Below are 23164 nucleotides of genomic sequence, written 5' to 3'. Positions count from 1 at the left end.
TGTTACTACTCGCAGCACAGATTGGGCAGGGGAAAGAAACAGAATTCCCAGAGACAGAAAGGAAAGTTCATTGAAACTTCTCACTCTGTGAAGCTTAAGTTTGCTACTTTGTTGGGCTTTTAGCTTGTCTTTTGCTTTTTTGAAAATATTATCATGCTTCAAATAATAATTTAGTAAACCCAATGTGAATGAATTGGTACCACAAATAGTTCGTGTGTGGGGACCTAAGAGAAGAAAACATTCATTGAGATAAGAAGTGGGATCATGACTGTTAGAGATGAACCTCTTCTTTACTGCCTCCTCATATCTCCCTGGGCTCTGTACTGCCTTTGTTCTTTAACTGTGTGTCTTAGTCCATTTGGGTTGCTATAACAAAATACCATCCACTAGGTAGCTTATAAACAGAAATTTATTGCTTATAGTTCTAGAAGCTGGCACGTCTAAGATCAAGGCACTAGCAGATTCAGCATCTGGTGAGGGCTTTTTCCTGTTTCACAGATGGCTGTTTCTCACGATGTCCTCACCTAGGAGAAGGGGACAACTCTGCTCTCTTCGGCCCCTTATAAGGGCACTAATTCCATTCATGAGGTCTCCACCCTCATGATCTCACCACTTCCCACAGGATCCGTATCCCCTAATACTCTCACCTTAGGAATTAAGATTTTAAAATATCAATTTTGGAAGAGCAAACCTTCAGACCATAGCACCATTTGTGCCCAGCTGGGTTGCCGCCTGTTGTTCTGACTGCACACCTGAGGAGCTTGTTCACACCGTATATCTCTCTGCAAATGTCACCTCTGCCATTTCAGCTGTGATACATGTTACTGACTAGCAAAGGGATTGGAGAAAATTACTGCATTTTTCCTATTTTATATCATCTTGACAACTTTAAACCTCCCCAAACAGCACAATCCTTTCAGAATTCTCAGTTACCTTTTGATTTTATAGAGATTTGTTTTAGAGGATTAAGGACTCTTCACCTTAGCCTCACCTCTTTTTAATCGCTGGTCTTGATTCTGACATTTAAGCTTTATTTTCCTCGAGAAATTCTAAGGCGGAATTACTGCCATTTAGCAAAGTAAGAGAAGCAGATCCTGAAATAACAGCGGTAAACAAAGCAAGTTCTTTTCCTGAAGAATAGATGTAGAAGTAAAGCCACTGTTTCATTCCAGAATGATTCTTTCTGTTCGGAGCTGTTTCCTTCCCGTTCAGAATAATCAAAGCAGAAGCAAGTAAATTTCAGATGTACTGGAAAGCTCAACCTATAATCACTGAGCAAGTCAATCAAGAAAAGACATTTACCTCAAAATGAATATGTTTTTTAAAAATTTTGTGTGTAATCAATGCAGACAACCGTGTACTAATGGACAATGACCAGAAGATGGAATATTTTCATTTCTTTTTTAAAAATTGAATTTAACCTTATTAGTAATTGTCTTTTCAATTCAAATATATATACAATCATGAAAATGTTAACATTTTAATGGCTTTATATGCACATCTCAGGAAATTCATGCTCCCCTTCAAGGTGTTTTAACTGAAGAGGCCATCTCATAAACATAAACGATAAAAAGGAATCCCAAGCTATCAAGATAGACGTAGGTGGAATGTAATGTTTTCAGTCAAAGGAATTAAAAGGATTTACTTACAACCACGAAGTAAACAACCTGTGTTCTCAGATTTATCTTGACCTTCATTATTTGCTGTAGCCTGTGGTAGGACATATTTGAAGCAATCTTCCATTGTGGGTTGAGGCATCCCTTCTTTTGGAAAATCACACAGGACCCAGGATAGAGACTGACAGAGATCAGAGTCTGCCCATGTGTCTTGAATCCACTCTAAGCCAAGAGAGAAGAATCTTTCTCAACCTCCCTGGTATGTGATTAAACCAATTAACTTAGAGAAACCATGAGATTGAATTTACAGGGCAAAAGTCACCCATCAATTGTTCAGTTTCTTAGCATCCTAATTCATTTTTCATTAGAGGATGAGCAACTTCAACTCCTGGATCTACCACTTACTAGCAGTGAGACATGGGCAAGCTTTTAACCATTATGGTCATCAGTTTCTTCATCTGTAAATTACGGCTACCACCGATTCTTCCCTCACAGGGTTATTGGAAAGATCAAATGAATTAACACATGAAAATGGGCCTGATTCATGCTGAGCACTGGGTATATGTTTATATTCCATCATTCCCTTTCTCTCTTTAGCTAATTAAACAATTGGGATTCTGAGTACGTCTTTGTTCAGAGAAATGATTAATAATTTCAAAATTTCAAAATGTCAAGCTAATTATGTAAACCAAATCACTGAAAATTTGCATTTAACTTGGGTCTCGTCTTTGGTCAACAGAAATAATGTGATATCATGGATATACTGTGGATTTATCAAAATGCAGAGCAATTGCTTCTCTGATCACCCACAGATCACATTTAAAATAATTAATCATGCATTACAACAGATTGGTTAATTTGGAACATTTTGTATGAGTTTCTATTTCATTATTTTTATTGTTATTGGTTTAATATAATTTATCTCAGATACATGAAGTCACATGGTGCTCTGGTAGCCAGTCTGGATAAGGATAAGATTTGTCCCTCATTTTATTATTTATTATTTCTGCCTCTGTCCCCTGTCTACTTTGCTCCTTTCTGTTGTAGAGACTGTATTTCACTCAGTTCTAATATCCAAGTGGTCTGCTTTTCCTCCTCCCCTTCCCCTGGTCTGTTTCTTAATATAGGGAACTGACCTTCCATGAATGAAATTCCAGTGCTATAATACGTTTTGGCTTCCAGTTAGGCTGGGTAGATAGGAGGCACTGATGGGGAATGGAAGAAAAGAGGAGAGGAAAAAGCCAGATGATTCTCCTCTGGTCTCTCTTTCAACAGTCTTTAGCTGTGACATCAGTGCCTGCTAAGCAGTCCCCCTTCCAAGGTATGAACTCCCCCTAAATATCCCACACCCCCCGCCCCCCAGTGGCTCAGCCAGGGCCAGCTTTATGAATTAGAGACCTGTGAGGTCATAGTTGCATAGCGCCTCATGCATAAAAGGGTCCCATGCTTGCTTAATGCTCTGCTATCGCCATCTTGAAATTCTTAATGATTTTGAAAAAGGGCTCACTCATTTTCATTTTACACTCAGCCCTGTAAGTTATGCAGCCAGTCTTGGTTCCAGCACTGGTCAAGGAACCCCCTTCACATTTCTAGCTTTTCAGGTTTCACATTCACCTATAAATAGCAAAGAATGTAATTTTATTTTCTGCTACTGTAATACCAGTCTATTAATTTGACAAATGAAAGGAGCAGCTAACTTTCATTTTTTACTATCTTTAACAATATATATAAGTTAGAATTATATGTTCCTTGAAAGGGCATGTTAAAATAGCATTTATCTATAGAACTACCTGACTCTGAAATGGTAGGGAGTGATGCAAGGAAGAGCGTCTTTCATTATTTTAATTTGTTCAATATTGATTTAATTTTTTAAGTTTTTTCTTTTATAAATTTTAGTATCTTGTATTTTTCCAATAATGCATCTCTTCTAAGGTTTCAAATTCGTTACTGTTTATATTATCTTTATATTACCACAATACATCAAGGTTATCATATCGTATTATATCCTATATACTATATTTGTTATCATAATTATAGAATTATATTTTCTTCTAATCTGTATATTCATTAAATATTTAATCTGTTGTAGTAAATTCTCTCTTGCTACGTTGCACTTAGTTTTTTGCTCATCTTACAGCTTAAGTTGCACAAATATTTTTCTCAGAGTTTCAGCTGTATACCAAACTTCTTTTTTTTTTTTTTTTTTTTTTTGAGACAGAGTCTCGCTCTGTCACCCAGGCTGGAGTGCAGTGGCCGGATCTCAGCTCACTGCAAGCTCCGCCTCCCGGGTTTACGCCATTCTCCTGCCTCAGCCTCCCGAGTAGCTGGGACTAAAGGCGCCCGCTACCTCGCCCGGCTAGTTTTTTGTATTTTTTAGTAGAGACGGGGTTTCACCGTGTTAGCCAGGATGGTCTCGATCTCCTGACCTCGTGATCCGCCTGTCTCGGTCTCCCAAAGTGCTGGGATTACAAGATTGAGCCACCACGCCCTGCTACAAACTTCTTAAATTACTTTCATTTTATGGATTATTTCACTAAACATTTTCTCTTCAATGAAGAATCATTTAATATATATTTTTTAACACGTGGAACTTTTTAGCTATAAAATATTTGTCTTTTGTTGATTTCTAATATCACTGCATTATGGTAAATATCTGTATTTTTCTTTAGTCTACAATTGACCATTAAACAACACAGTTTCGAACTGCATAGGTCCAATTATATGCAGACGTTTTCAATAAATATATTGGAAAAATTTTTGAGGCCGGACGCGGTGGCTCAAGCCTGTAATCCCAGCACTTTGGGAGGCCGAGATGGGCGGATCACAAGGTCAGGAGATCGAGACCATCCTGGCTAACATGGTGAAACCCCGTCTCTACTAAAAATACAAAAAAACTAGCCGGGCGAGGTGGCGGGCGCCTGTAGTCACAGCTACTCGGGAGGCTGAGGCAGGAGAATGGCGTAAACCTGGGAGGCGGAGCTTGCAGTGAGCTGAGATCCGGCCACTGCACTCCAGCCTGGGCGACAGAGCGAGGCTCCGTCTCAAAAAAAAAAAAAAAAATTTTGGAGACTTCTGACAATTTGAAAAAACTCATAGATGTGTTGTATTGCCTAAAATATCAAAAAATAAGAAAAAGATATGTCATTAATCCATTAAAATTTATGTAGGTCTTATTTATGTGTTACTTGGCTGTTTATGTTACTGGTGAGGCCTCCATTCAACAGTAAGCTATTAATAGTTAAAGAGGAGTCAAATTTATATGTAGATTTTCAACTGTGTAGGGGGTCAACACCCCAACCCTTATGTTGTTTAAGGGTTAACTGTGTGGGTATATACATATGTATGTGTATATATATACACACATACACATATGTATATATATACACACATATACATACACACGTGATATCCATTTCTTTCATCAATATCCATTTATTTTTCACCTTTTTCTCTATATACTGAAATCCTAACCTCACAAAAACTACGTTTTTCTGCTCTTTTCCTAGTTCAGGACATTGTTTATTTAAACCACTAAAAGATTTGTAGACTTATTTATTCAGTGTGATCATCTATATCTTGTTTCTTCCTGGATCTGGCTTCTATTTCTGTTTGAGTACTTCCTCCAAGAGTGTTTTCAAAGAAAAGTTTGTATAGTAAATTTTATAAAGTCTCATATGCCTGAGAATAATATTTCTCCCTCCTATTTAAATTATAGTTTTACTGGATTAAAAACATGTTCAAATTTCTCTTCTGTCAACACATAAATATTATTGCATTGCCTTCTGGTATGCAGTGTAGCCGTTGCAAAACCTAATTTTTAATCTAATACTTGTAGTTTCTAATGCTGTCTACACTATTATTTCTTGCAGCTTTTAAGATGGTCTCTGTATTGAATGATCTCAAATATTACAATAGTGTATACAAACGTGGTCTTACCTTTCTGTTTAATATTACATAGGCATTTGTCATATTTTTTAAATGAAAACATTATTTAGATATTGTTTCAAATATTTCCTTGTCTGTTCATCTGTCAAAAAACACTTAACATAGTTTCCATATCTTGGGTATTGTAAATAATGGCAAAATGATCATAGGACCACAGATATACCTTTGAGATACTCATTTCACTTCTTTGGATTTTTACTACTTAGTGGGATTGTTGTACCACGTGGTTCAATTTTCACTTTTTTAAGACAACTGCCTACTGTTTTTCACAATGGTTTATTTTTCTCTACACTTCACCAATACTTGTTATCTCTGGTCTTTTTGATATAGCCATACTGACAGGTGTGAGGTGACATCTTGTGGTTTTGAGTTGCATTTCCCTGATGATTAGTGATATTGAATACCTTTTAGTATACCTTTGGCCATTTTTAAGTCTTCTATGGAAAAATGTCTCATGAGGTTCTTTGCCTACTTTTTATTTGGGTTACTTGGTTTTGTGTGCTATTGAGTTTTATGAGTTGCCTATATATTTTGGATTTAACTCTTTAAAACATACATGCTTTGCAAATATTTTCTCCCATTTTTATAGATAGGCTTTCCATTTTATTGACTTTTTTTATTTTTATTTTTTATTTTTTTGCTGTGTAAAAACATTTTAGTTTGATGTAGCCTCACTTGTTTTTGTGTTTTTGTTTGTTTTGCTTTGCTTTTGCTTTTTTGTGTTATTTTTGCCTGTGATTTTGGTGTTATATTCAAAATAATCACTACCAAGACCCATGTCAAGGAGATTTTTCTCCTATGTTTTCTTTCAGGATTTTTTTTTCAGGCATTATCTTTAAGTCTTTTATCCATGTTGAGTTAATATTTGTGTATGGTTTAAGATAAGGGCACGCTTTCATTTGTCTGCATCTGGATATTCAGTTTCTCCAACACCATTTATTAAAGAGACTATCTTTTCCTCATTGTGTATTCTTGTCACCCTTGCCAAAAATTAGTTGGCTGTACATGTGTAGATTTATTTCTAGACTCGATATTCTGTTGCATTGGCTTAATGTGTCTGTTTTTATGGCAATACCATAGGGTTTTGATTACTATAGCTTTGTAATATACTTTGAAATCAGGATGTGTAATGCCTCTAGTTTGTTTGTATTCCTTAAGATTGTGTCTTTTGTCATTCCATACATGTTAGGATTGTTTTCTCTATTTCTGTAAAAATTGTCATTGGAATTTTGATAGAATTTTCATTGAACCTATAGATTGTTCTGTGCAGTGTGGACATTTGTACAATATTAATTATTCCAAACCCTGTATAGAACTTTCAGTCCTATGTTGAATAAAAGTGGTGAGAGTGGGAACCATTGCCTTTTTCAGATCTTAGAGGCATGGCTTTCAATTTTTCAAAATTGATGATAATGTTACTGTGGGCTTTTCATGTATAGTCTTTATTATGTTGAGGTGCACTCCCTAATTTGTTGAGAATTTTTCATGACAGTGTGTTGAATTTTGTCAAATGTTTTTTCTGTATCTACTGAGATGATCATATGTGTTTTGTCCTTTATTCTCTTAATTTGATATCACATTTATAGTTTTGCGTATGTTGACACATTCTTGTATTCCAGGGACAAATTCCACTTGATCATAGTGAATGATCCCTTTAATAAGCTGTTGAATTTAGTTTGCAAATATTTTGTTGAGGATTTTTGCATCTGTGTTCATCAGGGCTATTGGCCTGTAGTTGTCTTTTCTTATAGTGTTCTTGTCTGGCTTATTGCCCTCATAAAAGGAGTGTGGAATTGTTCTTTTCCTTTTCCTCTATTTTTTTTTTGGAAGAGTTTGAAAAAATATTGGTGTTAATTCTTCTTTAAATATTTGATAGAATTCACCTGCAAAGTCATCTGATCTTGGGCTTTTCTTTGTTAAGAGGTTTTTGATTACTATTTCAGTCTCCTTACTCATTATTGGTTTGTTCAGATTTTCTGTCTTCGTGAGTCAGCCTTGTATATGCATAGGTTTATATCTAGTCAGGTTGTATATTTCTAGAATTTTGTACATTTTCTTCTAGGTTATCTGATTTATTGGCATACAGTCATTCAGAGTGGTCTCTTACCATCCTTTCATTGTATTTCTGTGGTATCAGTTGTAATGACTCCACTTTTATTTATAATTTTATAAAAAAAAATCCTTGTGATATCAGTGATAAAATTACATCCCTGGGATATCATTGATTTTTAGCTTTATTGTATACATGGAGAAATAGCAATGACTCCTTTCTCTTTTTCTCGTGGTTAGCCTAGGTAAAACTTGATTACTTTTTTTCGATTTTTCAAAGGAAACCTCCATTTCATTGATCTTTTCTATTGTCCATCTAGTCTTTCTTTATTTTTGTGTAATTGTTGTTATTTGCTTCCTTCTGCTAACTTTGGGCTCAGTTTTGTTCTTATTTTTCTAGTTCCTTGAGGTATAAAGTTAGATTGTTTATTCGAGATTCTTTTTCTAAATGTAGGCATTTACCATATGAACTCCTGTCTTTGAACTGCTTGTGCTGCATCCCACAGGTGTTAGTATGCTGTGTGAGATTTCATTTTCATTTTCTCCATATATCTTAAAATGTCCCTTTTGTTTTCTTTCTTTGTCTGTTGTTTGCTCAAGAGCATGCTAATTTCCACATACTTGTAAATTTCTCAGTTTTTCTCCTGTTACTGATGCCTAGTTTTTTATCATTGTGGTCAGGAAGGTTACTTGATATTACTTCAATCTTATTTTATTTTATTTATTTTTTTGAGACAGAGTCTCACTCTGTCACAAGGCTGGGGTGCAGTGGTGCGATCTTGGCTCACTGCAACCTCCGCCCCCCCCCCCGGGTTCAAGTGATTCTCCTGTCTCAACCTCCTGAGTAGCTGGGACTACAGGCGTGCGCCACCACACCCAGCTAATTTTTGTATTTTTAGTAGAGATGAGGTTTCACCATGTTGACCAGAATTGTCTCGATCTCTTGATCTCATGATCTGCCCACCTCAGCCTCCCAAAGTGCTGGGATTATAGGCGTGAGCCACCACACCTGGCCTATTTATTTATTTATTGAGACAGAGTCTTACTCTGTAACCCAGGCTGGAGTGCAGCGGTGAGATCTTGGCTCTCTGCAACCTCCACCTCCCAGGTACAAGTGATTCTCCTGCCTCAGCCTCCAAAGTAGCTGGGATTACAGGGGCCCGTCACCTGGCTAATTTTTTTGTATTGTTAGTAGAGATGGAGTTTCACCACATTGGCCAGGCTGGTCTCAAACTCCTGACCTCAGGTGATTCACCCACCTTGGCCTCCCAAAGTGTTGGGGTTACAAGCGTGAGCCACCGTGCCTAGCTTATCTTAAATTTGTAAAGCCTTGCTTTGTGGCCTAATTTTTTTCTTTATTATATTTTAGTTCCTTATTTAATATTTTATATTGGTCACATCAGTGTCTCCAATTGGTTCTTCTTTATATGGCTTGTATGTCTGCTAAAAAGTCTATCCCTTATCTGTGAAAATATATTATTGTGCTTGGTGTAAGTTCAAACTTCGTGTGGTCCACTGTTAGTTTTTTTCTGACGGGTTGTTCATTCTGTCATTTTCTGTCATGGATCTCAAGTTCCCACATGCTTTGTTATATCTTCCTGTTGTTTCTTATTCCCTTGGGATATCAGTGATTTTTTTTTTTTTTTTTTTTTTTTTTTTTTTTTTTTAGCTTTATTGTGTACATAGACAAATGGCAAAAGCCATGGTCTGCACTATGCCTGGCAACTTAAGTTTAGAGAGTCTTTCGGACAAGACATCAGGGCCAAAAATCTCTGGTGCTCCCACATGGTCTCAACTTCATTCCCATCAGATGAACTTGTTTATTAGGGAACAGTATTGCCTGCACTCTAGGCTCTCCTATTTTCCAAGTGCTCCTTTTATGACAGCATTTTTAGGCCTCTGGGGTTGGGCGAAGGGAAGGAAGGATCACTTACAAGCAGTCTGCCTTGTTCTCCCTCAGTCAGACAGCACTAGCTTATGCTGTCAATTTTTTTTTTCAGTTGGCATTGGTGTTTTCCTGCCAGGCAGGACCCAGGAAAGCAGGGATACTCCAAACCTGCATTCAAGGAAAGAGATGAGCATATCAGAAACCTCTTCTGCAGCCTATTCTCTCATTTGGCTCTTGGCCTTGCTCCACCTTGTGTCCCCATTTTCTTCCTTGAAGAAGATGCTATCAACTTCGTACTCCTCAAAGATCTGTCAGAGTTGTGACTTATGTTCTGGGTTCCATCAATCTCTTTTTAGGTTCTGTGGTATATCCAAGGTTCGATTCATCAGCAGTTTAAATGAAACCATGATCTTTTTTCCTTTTTTATTTAGAAATGCAAAAATTATGTTCATGGAATATATAGATAATATTTGGTAATGTGCCATATTCACTTCCTAGTAACATGCACATACATTAATGTAGACTAGAATGCTAGAGTTGAAGTGACAGCTTATTTGTTTCTATATGAGATCCAGACTTGTATCTAAAGTTGAGTAATTGTGTGATATCAGTCAGTTGTTTTATTTTTCTCCTTATTTTTAACATTCTATTTTATAATTTAGAATCTATTCAGCTAAAACTTCAAAGCTATATTGAATGGTTGGCGGTAAATTATGGATAGTAGCTCAGTGATTGTGCCTGGTAGCAGAGCAGACATCCTGACATGCTAAAAATAACTAATACTTGTTTAGCATTTTACAAAGCATTATCTTAAGTGACTGATAAAACTGTAAAACAAGCCTTATTATAATTCTCATTTTATGGATGAGGAAACCAGAGCTGAGGAAGGCTCTTTGACGTTTTCAAAATCATTCAGCCAAGAAAGTCAGGTAAATGGTGCAAAGAAAATCACAAAGCCCGAGATGTCTCAAATGCAAGGATAAGCAGGCACAAATACCAAGAATGCTAGTAGTAAGCCAAACCAGCAAAATCAAGCAAATGCAAGGAATAGGTGTCTACTTACGGATGCAAAACGAGACTGATGAGGGACATGTATGTTCTTTTAATCTGAAAGAACTATAATGGTCTCACTACCAGAATTTAGCCCCAGTTACACATCTGTAAAATGGAACAAAAAGAACTAGAAAATTTAAGAGAACAAATTCTCAGTTTAAACTTATCTCAGTGGGGAAGAGGATGATGGGGTGGGATTGGTACTCAAGTGCTTTTTTCACAAACTTCCAGAGAGGAAAATGTTTTGGTTACTACATATATTCTTAAAATATGTCAAAAATAATGATCATCTCCTTCTGTACATAACTCTCCCATCTCTGTTTTCCTGTTTCTCTTTTTGACTATTTGCTTCTTTGTATTTCTTCTCTTCTTCTTCTTCCCCACTTCTGTAGCTCAGCAATTTCTGTGTATAGATGTATAGATTTCTATATGTAGATTATCTGACATCATTCTATGTAATGATGTACACAGATGTATATCTCCTATTTGCCTCTGTCTTGCATCTCATTTTTCTTTTCTGTCTCCCTCCACTCCAGCATCTGGATCATAACAAGTATGCAACGATACATGAGGACCCTCCAACTTGCAACATTTTGTCTACCATATGCTTAAAAAAAGGGAAGCTTCATAGAGTTTGGGTATTTGAGTTAAGTTGAAAATTTTGCCTTTTTCTTTCTAAGATTAATATATTTTATCACTTTAAAAGATTATTATCTATGAGATTCTGATGTAAGTAATCAAAGTGGACATCTGCGTCTCCTTTTTCAGAGTTTAAGAAAAAATGATATATATGAGTTGTTCTGGGTCTTATAAACATCTTACACATGGTTCAACATGGTCCTTCTATACTTAGCTTAACTAAATCTTTTGAAATTCATTTTCTTTTAAATCAAAACCAGGTATTAAAGTGATCATTTTTAAACATCTATTAAAATAATCATATTTTCAAAAATTTAATCTTGAGCATAATGACTCATGGTAAGCTATCATTTTATCCTTAAGATAAAGCCTACCTAATACTATTTATAAATATCATATTTAAAAGTGTTGCACTGTATTTGTAAATTAGATTGCTCTATGGATTTTTCTTTACGTGCACTACTTGTTTAGGTTTGATTTCAGATTTGCTTTAGCCTTGAGGAATAAGTTAAGCAATTTTTTTTTCTTTCATTTTGGTTTCTCTTAATTGTATTTCTAACATAGGTACTATCTCCTTCTTGAAGTTTTGGAAAAAACTCATCTGCAAACTGTCTAGAACTGACATCTATTTTAGAAGTACTTCACTTTTTGATTTTTTTTTTCAAATTCTATAGGTATTAGTTTATTTAGGTATTTTAATTTTCCTTGGACAAATTTTGTTCACGTTTATTGTTTCAATATATTAACTTCATTTAAATTTCAAACTTAATGGCATAAATTTGCTTGTAGCATTTTATTTTTATAACTATTCTCTGTTTATAGTTATTTATTTCTTCCCCTTTCCAATTTTGTGGTTTGTTTGTTTAGTTTGTTCTTCTTCATGTTTCTTGATAGGATTTCCTCAAGGTTTGTATATTGTATAGATCTTATAAAATAACTGTGTTTATATTAACCAAGTCTGTATTTTTGGTATTACATTGTTTCATACTTTTATAATTATGCTATTCCTATTTAAAAATCTATTTTGTTGTTTTATAAGTTCATAAATTGAAATCCAGTTGATAAATTTTTAATATTCATTTTATATTATGTATATTTAAGGCTGTACCTTTTCTCTGAGTGATATTCTGGACTATGCCAGGTTTAAATATGTAGTGATCTCATTGCCATTCATTTTCAAGTACTTTCTAATTTTCATATCATTTCTTCTTGCTTAATCAAGAAGAACATAGTAGCATGTCTGTTTTCACACGTGTAAGATGTGTGTGTGTGTGCGTATGGGGTGGAGTCACATTCTTTGTTGAAAAGTTTCAGTTTATTCCATAATTGTCAGAAACATAGCCTACATAATTTTTGCCTTGAGAAAATTATTGAATGTTACTTTCATGCTCACTATGTAACCTGATGTATCAAATGGTCTAGATTTGTTTGAATACAAACTTATTTCTGTATTTCTTGATACTAACTATGTTTATAATATCTATCTATAACTACATGTTGGTTAATTGCTTTCTAACAATTCCTCTGTAATTTGTTTTAAGATACATTTTAGTTTCAGAGATAAGTGAATGTAAAAGATCCCATTATAATGGTGGATTCATCCATTCCCCTTGTGTAATTTCAAGTTTTTTGTTATTTGTTTTTAATTTAATGTATTGCAACAATATCATATTAGGTCCAGAAAGAACTGTCATTACTATATGTGCTGATAAAGTAAAATTTTGGTAAATTCTAGATAGCATCTAACATCTACTTTGGCTTCCTATGTTACAGACAGTGTTAAAATTCTTTGTATCACTACTAGGTCCATACTATTATTGCTGTTGCTATTATTATTGCCATTTCACAGAAAAGAGACCAGGTGTAAAGAATGAACACATAGTGTTACTTTCAGCTAGCAAGCAAAGAAGCCACCCAGGGAGCTGCCCTGACCTCAAACCTACACAGACAGCTCCAGAGCCATTCTCCTTCAGCGCCATGCTCATCAGTACCATTCATGCTTTGTTTTGTTCCTTGAATTCTATTTTGTCTTTATTTGTACAATGTTGTCTGACCTATATGTTCTCATTCTTTGTTTTAAACCACTTAGTGCCAATTCATTTTACATTTAATGCTTAACACCGTATTGCTAAAATTTTTTTAGAGAATTTGATAGTCTTCAATAAAAGTCATATACATACATTTTAATTATGGATATTTTGACTTAATAATGTTATTTTACTTTCCTACTTTATATATATATATTCCTTCCTTCTTTCCTTTCTTCCTTCCCTCCCTCCCTCCTTCCTTTCTCTCTCTCTCTCTCTCTCTCTCCCCTTCCCTCCCCTCCCCTCCTCTCCCCTCCCTTTTCCTTCCCTTCCCTTCCCAGATGGAGTCTTATTCTGTCACCCAAGCTGGAGTGCAGTGGTGTGATCTGGACTTACTGCAAGCTCCGCCTCTCAGGTTCATGCCATTCTCCCACCTCAGCCTACCGAGTAGCTAGGACTACAGGCGCCCACCACCATGCCTGGCTAATTTTTGGCATTTTTAGTAGAGACGGGGTTTCACTGTGTTAGCCAGGATGGTCTTGATCTCCTGACCTCATGATCCGTTGTTCTTGGCCTCCCAAAGGGCTGGGATTACAGGCGTGTGCCACTGCACCTGGCCCCTACTTATTATATTTTTATTGATTATTTTAATTTTTTCTTCAGTTTTTTGCAAATTTTCTATTATTCACTTCTAATTTTTTTATGCGTTAATTTTCTTGGAACACATCCACCTTTTCTCCTAAGATTTTATCATGTGCTTTCCCAAAAGTTTAAAGAAAACCAGTTTCATTTCATCTGAAATAATTAAAAAAAAATTTAGTTTACCCCTACCACAGATAGTAGGGAAATATTGAGCCAAAATATAACTTTAATATTTAAATTATCAATAATTCATATCTAATTTAAAAGATACCTTTTTCACCAAGGTTTCTTGCATATTAAATTTATTTTTTGACTTTGTTCCTGTTCTTCTAGTTAAAAAATTTTAATGATTTGTGCATGCCAAAATTTTTTACTTTTTATTATGAAGTTCACTTATATTTCTGCCCGTGTAACTGTTGGATAATATTTTCACATTAAAAGCTCAAACTTTTACAAACTTATGTGTTACTGTATCTCTATGAAAATTTGGAATAAGATTAGAATATTCAATATAATAACCTCATTTAGCTAAATAAAATTTTATGTTTTTCATTTCTTTGATTACTGTTTCTCTTCTACCTGCCTTGTTCTGTCCTGGGATTCCTATTACATGAATGCTAGATTTCTCATGTTAGTCTTCCACATTTCTTATACTAAGATAACTGTTTTGTTATCCTTATTCATTTTTTTAATTCCAAGAAAAATAATACTGAGCTGATCATATAATAGCTACATTTTCAAATTGTTGCTTAATTTTTCCATGGCATATTTATTCCTGCCTTTTACCTTGAAGTAATCCATTTGTTCATTTGTGAATCCTGGCTCTAGATCATAGATAAATAATTTTAGTGCTATAAAGTGGAGACTTTCTAGATTTTCACTGGCTTCTTTTAAGAAATCTTATTTGTAAGGGAATATTTCTACTTCATTTGCCCAACTGACCTCATCTAACTTGATATTTAATTTTATATATCAAGCAATTTTTGCTTGTTTGCTTTTATTTTATATTTTTTATATATTATGATATATATCATATATACATCACAAATATAGTCATATATATATAGGATTTTGCAATTATGAAAACTTAGCTGACTTTCAGATTGTGTGAGCTTTTGCTCCTTTGATTTACAGATTAGACATGTTCTGAAAAAAAATGAGACCCCTTGCTGATGACTGGAAATGCAAACCGGAGAATAGTAAGCAAGGGAGAAGAGAGAGGGAATAAGATCTGCAGCCCTCTACGTAATAATGAGGAGGGGATATTTTGTACCTAGGGAAGTTTTGGCAATATCTAAAGATATTTTGATGCTCAAAACTGGAGGGAAGCCACTGGCACCTAGTAGATAGAAGCCCGGGATGCTACTAAGCCTCCTACAACTCACAGAATAGCTCTCCATGACAATGAATTAGCCAGTCTAAAGTGCAGTAGTGTTGTGCTTGGGAAATTATTGCATATAGATTTATAGAAATGAAATGGAACCCATGCGTAAGGAAAGGAAGGGAGCAAAGTAGTCAAAGAAAGGTATGAGACAACCTAGTAAGGCAGGCCAACATTCAAATTCAGGAAATACAGAGAATGCCACAAAGATACTCCCTGAGAAGAGCAACTCCAGGACACATAATTGTCAGATTCACCAAAGTTGAAATGAAGGAAAAAATGATAAGGGCAGCCAGAGACAAAGGTCAGGTTACACACAAAGGGAAGCCCATCACACTAACAGCAGATCTCTTGGCAGAAACTCTCGAAGCCAGAAGAGAGTGGGGGCCAATATTCAACATCCTTAAATAAAAGAATTTTCAAGCCAGAATTTCATATAGACAAACTAAGTTTCATAAGTGAAGGAGAAATAAAATCCTTTACAGACAAGCAAATGCTTAGAGATTTTGTCACCACCAGGTCTGTCCTACAAGAGATCCTGAAGGAAGCACTAGACATGGAAAGGAAAAACAGGTACCAGCCATTGCAAAAACATGTCAAAATGTAAAGTCCATCAATGCTAGGAAGTAACTGCATCAACTAGCGAGCAAAATAACCAGCTAATATCGCAATGACAGGATCAAGTTCACACATAACAATATTAACCTTAAATGTAAATGGACTAAATGGTCCAATTAAGAGACACAGACTGGCAAATTGCATAAAGAGTCAAGACCCATCAGTTTGCTGTATTCAGGAGGCCCATCTCACATGCAGAGACACACATAAGCTCAAAATAAAGGGATGGAGGAAGATCCACCAAGCAAATGGAAAACAAAACAACAAAAAAGCAGGGGTTGCAATCCTAGTCTCTGATAAAACATACTTTAAACCATCAAAGATAAAAAGAGACAAAGAAGGCCATTGCGTAATGGTAAAGGGATCAATTAATCAGGAAGAGCTAACTATCCTAAATATATATGCACCCAATACAGGAGCACCCAGATTCATAAAGCAAGTCCTTAGAGACTTACAAAGAGACTTAGATTCCATACAATAATAATGGGACACTTTAACACCCAACTGTCAACATTAGACAGATCAACGAGACAGAAACTTAACAAGGATATCAAGGAATTGAAAACAACTCTGCACCAAGTGGACCTAATAGACATCTACAGAACTCTCCACCCCAAATCAACAGATTATACATTCTTCTCAGCACCACATCACACTTATTCCAAAATTGACCACATAGATGGAAGTAAAGCACTCCTCAGCAAATGTAAGAAAACAGAAATTATAACAAACTGTCTCTCAGATCACAGTGCAATGAAACTAGAGATTTTGTCACCACCAGGCCTGCCCTACAAGAGATCCTGAAGGAAGCACTAGACATGGAAAGGAAAAACAGGTACCAGCCAGGTACTAAGAAACTCAATCAAAACTGCTCAACTACATGGAAACTGAACAACCTGCTCCTAAATGATTACTGGGTACATAACAAAATGAAGGCAGAAATAAAGATGTTCTTTGAAACCAATGAGAACAAAGATACAACATACCGGAATCTCTGGAACACATTTAAAGCAGTGTGGAGAGGGAAATTTATAGCACTAAAAGCCCACAAAAGAAAGCTGGAAAGATCTAAAATTGACACTCTAACATCACAATTAAAAGAACTAGAGAAGCAAGAGCAAACACATTCAAAAGCTAGCAGAAGGTAAGAAATAATTAAGATCAGAGCAGAACTAAAAGAGATAGAGACAAAAAAAAAAAAAAAAAAAAAAAAAAAACCCTCCAAAAATCAATGAATCCAGGAGCTGGTTTTTTGAAAAGATCAACAAAATTGATAGACCGCTAGCAAGACTAATAAAGAAGAAAACAGAGAAGAAGCAAATACACGCAATAAAAAATGATAAAGGGGATATCACCACTGACCCCACAGAAATACAAACTGCCATCAGAGAATACTATAAACACCTCTATGCAAATAAACTAGAAAATCTAGAAGAAATGGATAATTTCCTGGACACTTACATTCTCCCATGAGTAAACCAGGAAGAAGTTGAATCCTTGAATAGACCAATAGCAGGCTCTGAAATTGAGGCAAAAATTAATAGCCTACCAACCAAAAAAAGTCCAGGACCAGATAGATTCACAGCCGAATTCTGCAAGAGGAACAAGGAGGAGTTGGTACCATTCCTTCTGAAACTATTCCAATCAATAGAAAAAGAGGGAATCCTCCCTAACTCATTTTACAAGGCCAACATCATCTTGATACCAAAGCCTGACAGAGATAGAACAAAAAAAGAGAATTTTAGACCAATATCCCTGATGAACATCGATGCAAAAATCCTCAATAAAATACTGGCAAACCGGATTCAGCAACACATCAAAAAGCTTATCCACCATGATCAAGTGGGCTTCATCCCTGGGATGCAAGGCTGGTTCAACATTCGCAAATCAATAAACATAATCCAGCATATAAACAGAACCAAAGACAAGAACCACATGATTATCTCAATTGATGCAGAAAAGGCTTTTGACAAAATTCAACAGCCCTTCATGCTAAAAACGCTCAATAAATTCGGTATTGATGGAACATACATCAAAATAATAAGAGCTATTTATGACAAACCCACAGCCAATATCATACTGAATGGGCAAAAACTGGAAAAATTCCCTTTGAAAACTGGCACAAGACAGGGATGCCCTCTCTCACCACTCCTATTCAACATAGTGTTGGAAGTTCTGGCTAGGGCAATTAGGCAAGAGAAAGAAATCAAGGGTATTCAGTTAGGAAAAGAAGAAGTCAAACTGTCCCTGTTTGCAGATGACATGATTGTATATTTAGAAAACCCCATTGTCTCAGCCCAAAATCTCCTTAAGCTGATAAGCAACTTCAGCACAGTCTCAGGATATAAAATCAGTGTGCAAAAATTGCAAGCATTCTTATACACCAGTAACAGACAAACAGAGAGCCAAATCATGAATGAACTTCCATTCACAATTGCTTCAAAGAGAATAAAATACCTAGGAATCCAACTTACAAGGGATGTAAAGGACCTCTTCAAGGAGAACTACAAACCACTGCTCAGTGAAATAAGAGGACACAAACAAATGGAAGAACATACCATGCTCATAGATAGGAAGAATCAATATCGTGAAAATGGCCATACTGCCCAAGGTAATTTATAGTTTCAATGCCATCCCCATTAAGCTACCAATGACTTTCTTCACAGAATTGGAAAAAAACTGCTTTAAAGTTCATATGGAACCAAAAAAAGACCCTGCATTGCCAAGACAATCCCGAGCCAAAAGAACAAAGCTGGAGGCATCACGCTACCTGACTTGAAACTGTACTAGAAGGCTACAGTAACCAAAACAGCATGGTACTTGTACCAAAACAGAGATATAGACAAATGGAACAGAACAGAGCCCTCAGATATAATACCACACATCTACAGCCATCTGATCTTTGACAAAACCTGACAGAATCAAGAAATGGGGAAAGGATTCCCTATTTAATAAATGATGCTGGGAAAATTGGCTAGCCATAAGTAGAAAGCTGAAACTGGATCCTTTCCTTACTCCTTATACAAAAATTAATTCAAGATGGATTAGAGACTTAAATGTTAGACCTAATACCACAAAAACCCTAGAAGAAAACCTAGATAATACCATTCAGGACATAGGCATGGGCAAGGACTTCATGTCTAAAACACCAAAAGCAATGGCAACAAAAGCCAAAATTGATAAATGGGATCTAATTAAACTAAAGAGCTTCTGCACAGCAAAAGAAACTATCATCAGAGTGAATAGGCAACCTACAGAATGGGAGAAAAGTTTGCAATCTACTCATCTGACAAAGGGCTAATATCCAGAACCTATAAAGAACTCAATCAAATTTACAAGAAAAAAACAAACAACCCCATCAAAAAGTGGGCAAAGGATATGAACAGACACTTCTCAAAAGAAGACATTCATACAGCCAACAGACACATGAAAAAATGCTCATCATCACTCGACATGAGAGAAATGCAAATCAAAACCACAATGAGATACCATCTCACACCAATTAGAATGGCAATCATTAAAAAATCAGGAAACAACAGGTGCTGGAGAGGATGTGGAGAAATAGGAACACTTTTACACTCTTGGTGGGACTGTAAACTAGTTCAACCATTGTGGAAAACAGTGTGGCGATTCCTCAAGGATCTAGAACTAGAAATACCATTTGACCCAGCCATCCCATTACTGGGTATATACCCAAAGGATTATAAGTCATGCTGCTATAAAGACACATGCACACATATGTTCATTGTGGCACTATTCACAATAGCAAAGACTTGGAATCAACCCAAATGTCCATCAGTGACAGACTGGATTAAGAAAATGTGGCACAAATACACCATGGAATACTACGCAGCCATAAAAAAGGATGAGTTTGTGTCCTTTGTAGGGACATGGATGCAGCTGGAAACCATTATTCTCAGCAAACTATTGCAAGAACAGAAAAGCAAATATCGCATGTTCTCACTCATAGGTGGGAATTGAACAATGAGATCACTTGGACACAGGAAGGGGAGCATCACACACCGGGTCCTATTCTGGAGAGGGGATGGGGGGAGGGATAGCATTAGGAGATATTCCTAATGTAAATGATGAGTTAATGGGTGCAGCACACCAACATGGCACATGTATATCTATGTAACAAACCTGCACGTTGTGCACATGTACCCTAGAACTTAAAGTATATTAAAAAAGAAAAAAAAAAAAGGTATGAGAGAGCAGAGGTAAGGTCGTTGCAACAACAAAAACAACAAAAAAGTAGATATTGGGAATAGCATAGAAGTGCCCTGACAAAATAAAACATGATCCTTCTTTCATCTCCCCAAGAACTTTTAGCAAAAAATCTATGTTATTCAGCTTACTTTGAGTGTTGCATTTCTGTTATTTGTGTATTTGATTTTTCAACAATATTCTAAGAATCATTCCCCAGCAGGCAAAGCAGAGATTATCAAAAGATCACTGTAACCTTATCATTACCTTTAGAATTATTGTAGTTGTACTTAGCCATGTGAAAAGTTTCATACCCTTTGAGAAATAGCTGGGGTGAAATAGCCAACTGATATGACAAGCAAACTAAATGTTGTTCATATCTCTGATGGTTAACATTGCGTGTCCACTTGATTGGATTGAAGGAGGCAAAGTATTGTTCCTGGGTGTGTCTGTGCGGTTGTTGCCAAAGGAGATTAACATTTGAGTCAGTAGACTGAAAGATGTAGACCCTCAATCTGGGTGGGCACCATCTACAATCAATTGTCAGCGTAAAAGAAGGCATGGAAAGAGCGGACTTGCTGAGTCTTCTGGCCTTCATCTTTCTCCCATGCTGGATGCTTCTTACCTTCAAATATCAGACTCCAAGTTACTCAGCTTTTGGACTATTAGACTTACAGCAGTGATTTTCCAGGGACTCTCAGGCCTTCAGCCACAGACTGATGTCTACACTATCAGCTTCCCTACTTTTGAGGTTTTGGGACTGGGGCTGGCTTCCTGGCTCTTCAGCTTACAGACGGCCTATTGTGGGACTTCACCTTGTGATTGTGTGAGTCAATTCCCCGATCAACTCCCCTTTACATAGTCATTTATCTCATTAATTCTGTCCCTTTAGAGAACCGTGACTAATAAAATATTTTAGCCCAAAATAAGTGAATTTCTATTTAGGGCTCATACAAGTGCTACTGGTCAGCAAGAAGCTTTCCTTATATGATAATTTAGAGACTTTGGATCCATCAATTTTTGGTCCTACCATTCCAGAATCTTCTGCCTCTGGTCAGCAGATGAAAGATAAGAGTGAAAGGGGCTTTAAGCGCTTGATTAGAGGTTCTAGCAAGCAAGCACAGCTACACATGTACCTTTGACTGAAGAACAACTCTCTTCAATCAGAGAAGACTGTCTTCTTCAACTGACTGCACAGTCTGAGGAGGGATGCATGTGGATTTGAGAGGAAGGAAGAAGGCAACCCAAAGAGATTTGAATAGACAAGGCAATCGTGAGCAAAAAGAACAAAGCTGGAGGAATCAAAATTCCTAACTTCAAAATATGATATAAAGCTAGAGTAACCAAAAGAGCATGGTACTGGCATAAAACACGTAGACCAATGTAACAGAACTGAGAATTCAGAAATAAATTCACACATTTATGTTCAACTAATTTTTGACAAAATTGCCAGGAGTGCACAATGGGGAAAAATCAATGTCTTCAACAAATGGTGTTAAAACAACTGGATATCCACATCCAGAAGAGGGAACTTAAACACTTATCTCATGCCACATACAAAACACAACTCAAAATGATTAAAGACTTAAACATAAGATCTAAACTGTAAAACTACTAGAAGAAAATATAGGAGAAAATCTCCTTGAAATTGGTCTGGGCAATGATTTTTTGAATATGAATCTCAAAGCACAAACAACAAAAGCAAAAATAGACAAATGGAATTCCAGCAACGAGAAAAATCTTCTGCACAGCTAAGAAAACCATCAACAGAGTGAAGAGGCAAAATATGGAATAGGAGAAAAATCTTTCCAAACCATACATTTGATATGGGGTTAATATCCAAAATATATAAAAAACTCAAACAACTCAAAAGTAAGAAAAAAAAACACAATTAGAAATCAGCAAATGATCTAAATAGATATTTCTCACAAGAAGACATATAAATGGCCAACAGGTATAGGAAGAAATATTCAATATAACTAATAATTAGAAAAATGCAAATTAAAATCACAATGAGATATCACCTCATACCTGTTAGAATGGCTATTGCAAAAAAAAAAAAAAAGAAAAAGAAAAAGAAAAGGAAAGATAAGTGTTGGAGAGGATGTGGATAAAAGGGAACTCCTGTACACTGTTAGTGGAAATATAAATTGATAACACTCATTATGATAAACAGCATGGAGGTTCCTTAAAAAATTAAAAATAGAACTCTCATGATTCAGCAATTTCACCTCTGGCCTTTTATCAGAGTAACTGTGCATTGAGGAAAGGGAAATGATCAGACATTTTGGGGACTACTGGACACTGGCTCTGAGCTGACGTTGATTCCAGGGACACAAAACATCACTGTGGTCCTCCAGTTAAAGTAGAGGCTTATGGAAGTCAGGTGATTACTGAAGCTTTAGCTCATGTCCAACTTACAGTGGGTCCAGTGGGTCCCCAGACTCATCCTGTCATTTCCCCAGTGCCAGAATGCATAATTGGCATGGACATAGTGAGCAACTGAAAGAACCCTCACGCTGGCTCCCTGACTGGTAGGGTGAGGACCATTATGGTGGGAAAGGCCAAACGGAAGCCGTAGTAAATAGTAAATCTAATTTAACATATGTATAAAATAAAATAAAACAATGTAGAATCCCTGCAGAGATTGCAGAGATCAGTGCCACCATCAATGACTTGAAGGATGCAGGTGTGGTGATTCCCACCACATCTCCGTTCAACTCTCCCATTTAGCCTGTGCAGAAGACAGACGGATCTTGGAGAATGACCATGGATTATTATAAGCTTAACAATGTAGTGATTCCTATTGCAGCTGCTGTACCCGATCTGGTTTCATTGCTTGAGCAAATTAACACATCTGCTGGTACCTGGTATCTAGCCATTGACTTGGCAAATGACTTTTTCTCCATTCCTGTCCATAGGCCCACCAGAAACAATTTGCCTTCAGCTGGTAAGGTCAGCAATACCTATTTGCTTTCCTACCTCAGGGGCATATCAATATCAATTCTCTGGCTTTTTGTCATAATCTTATTCGGAGAGAACTTGATCACTTTTTGTTTCCACCAGATACCACACTGGTTGGTTACATTGATGACATTAT

This window comes from Macaca fascicularis, chromosome 13, assembly GCF_037993035.2.
Source record: "Macaca fascicularis isolate 582-1 chromosome 13, T2T-MFA8v1.1".
In the NCBI taxonomy this organism is placed as follows: domain Eukaryota; kingdom Metazoa; phylum Chordata; class Mammalia; order Primates; family Cercopithecidae; genus Macaca; species Macaca fascicularis.
This window is presented reverse-complemented; position numbering follows the sequence as displayed.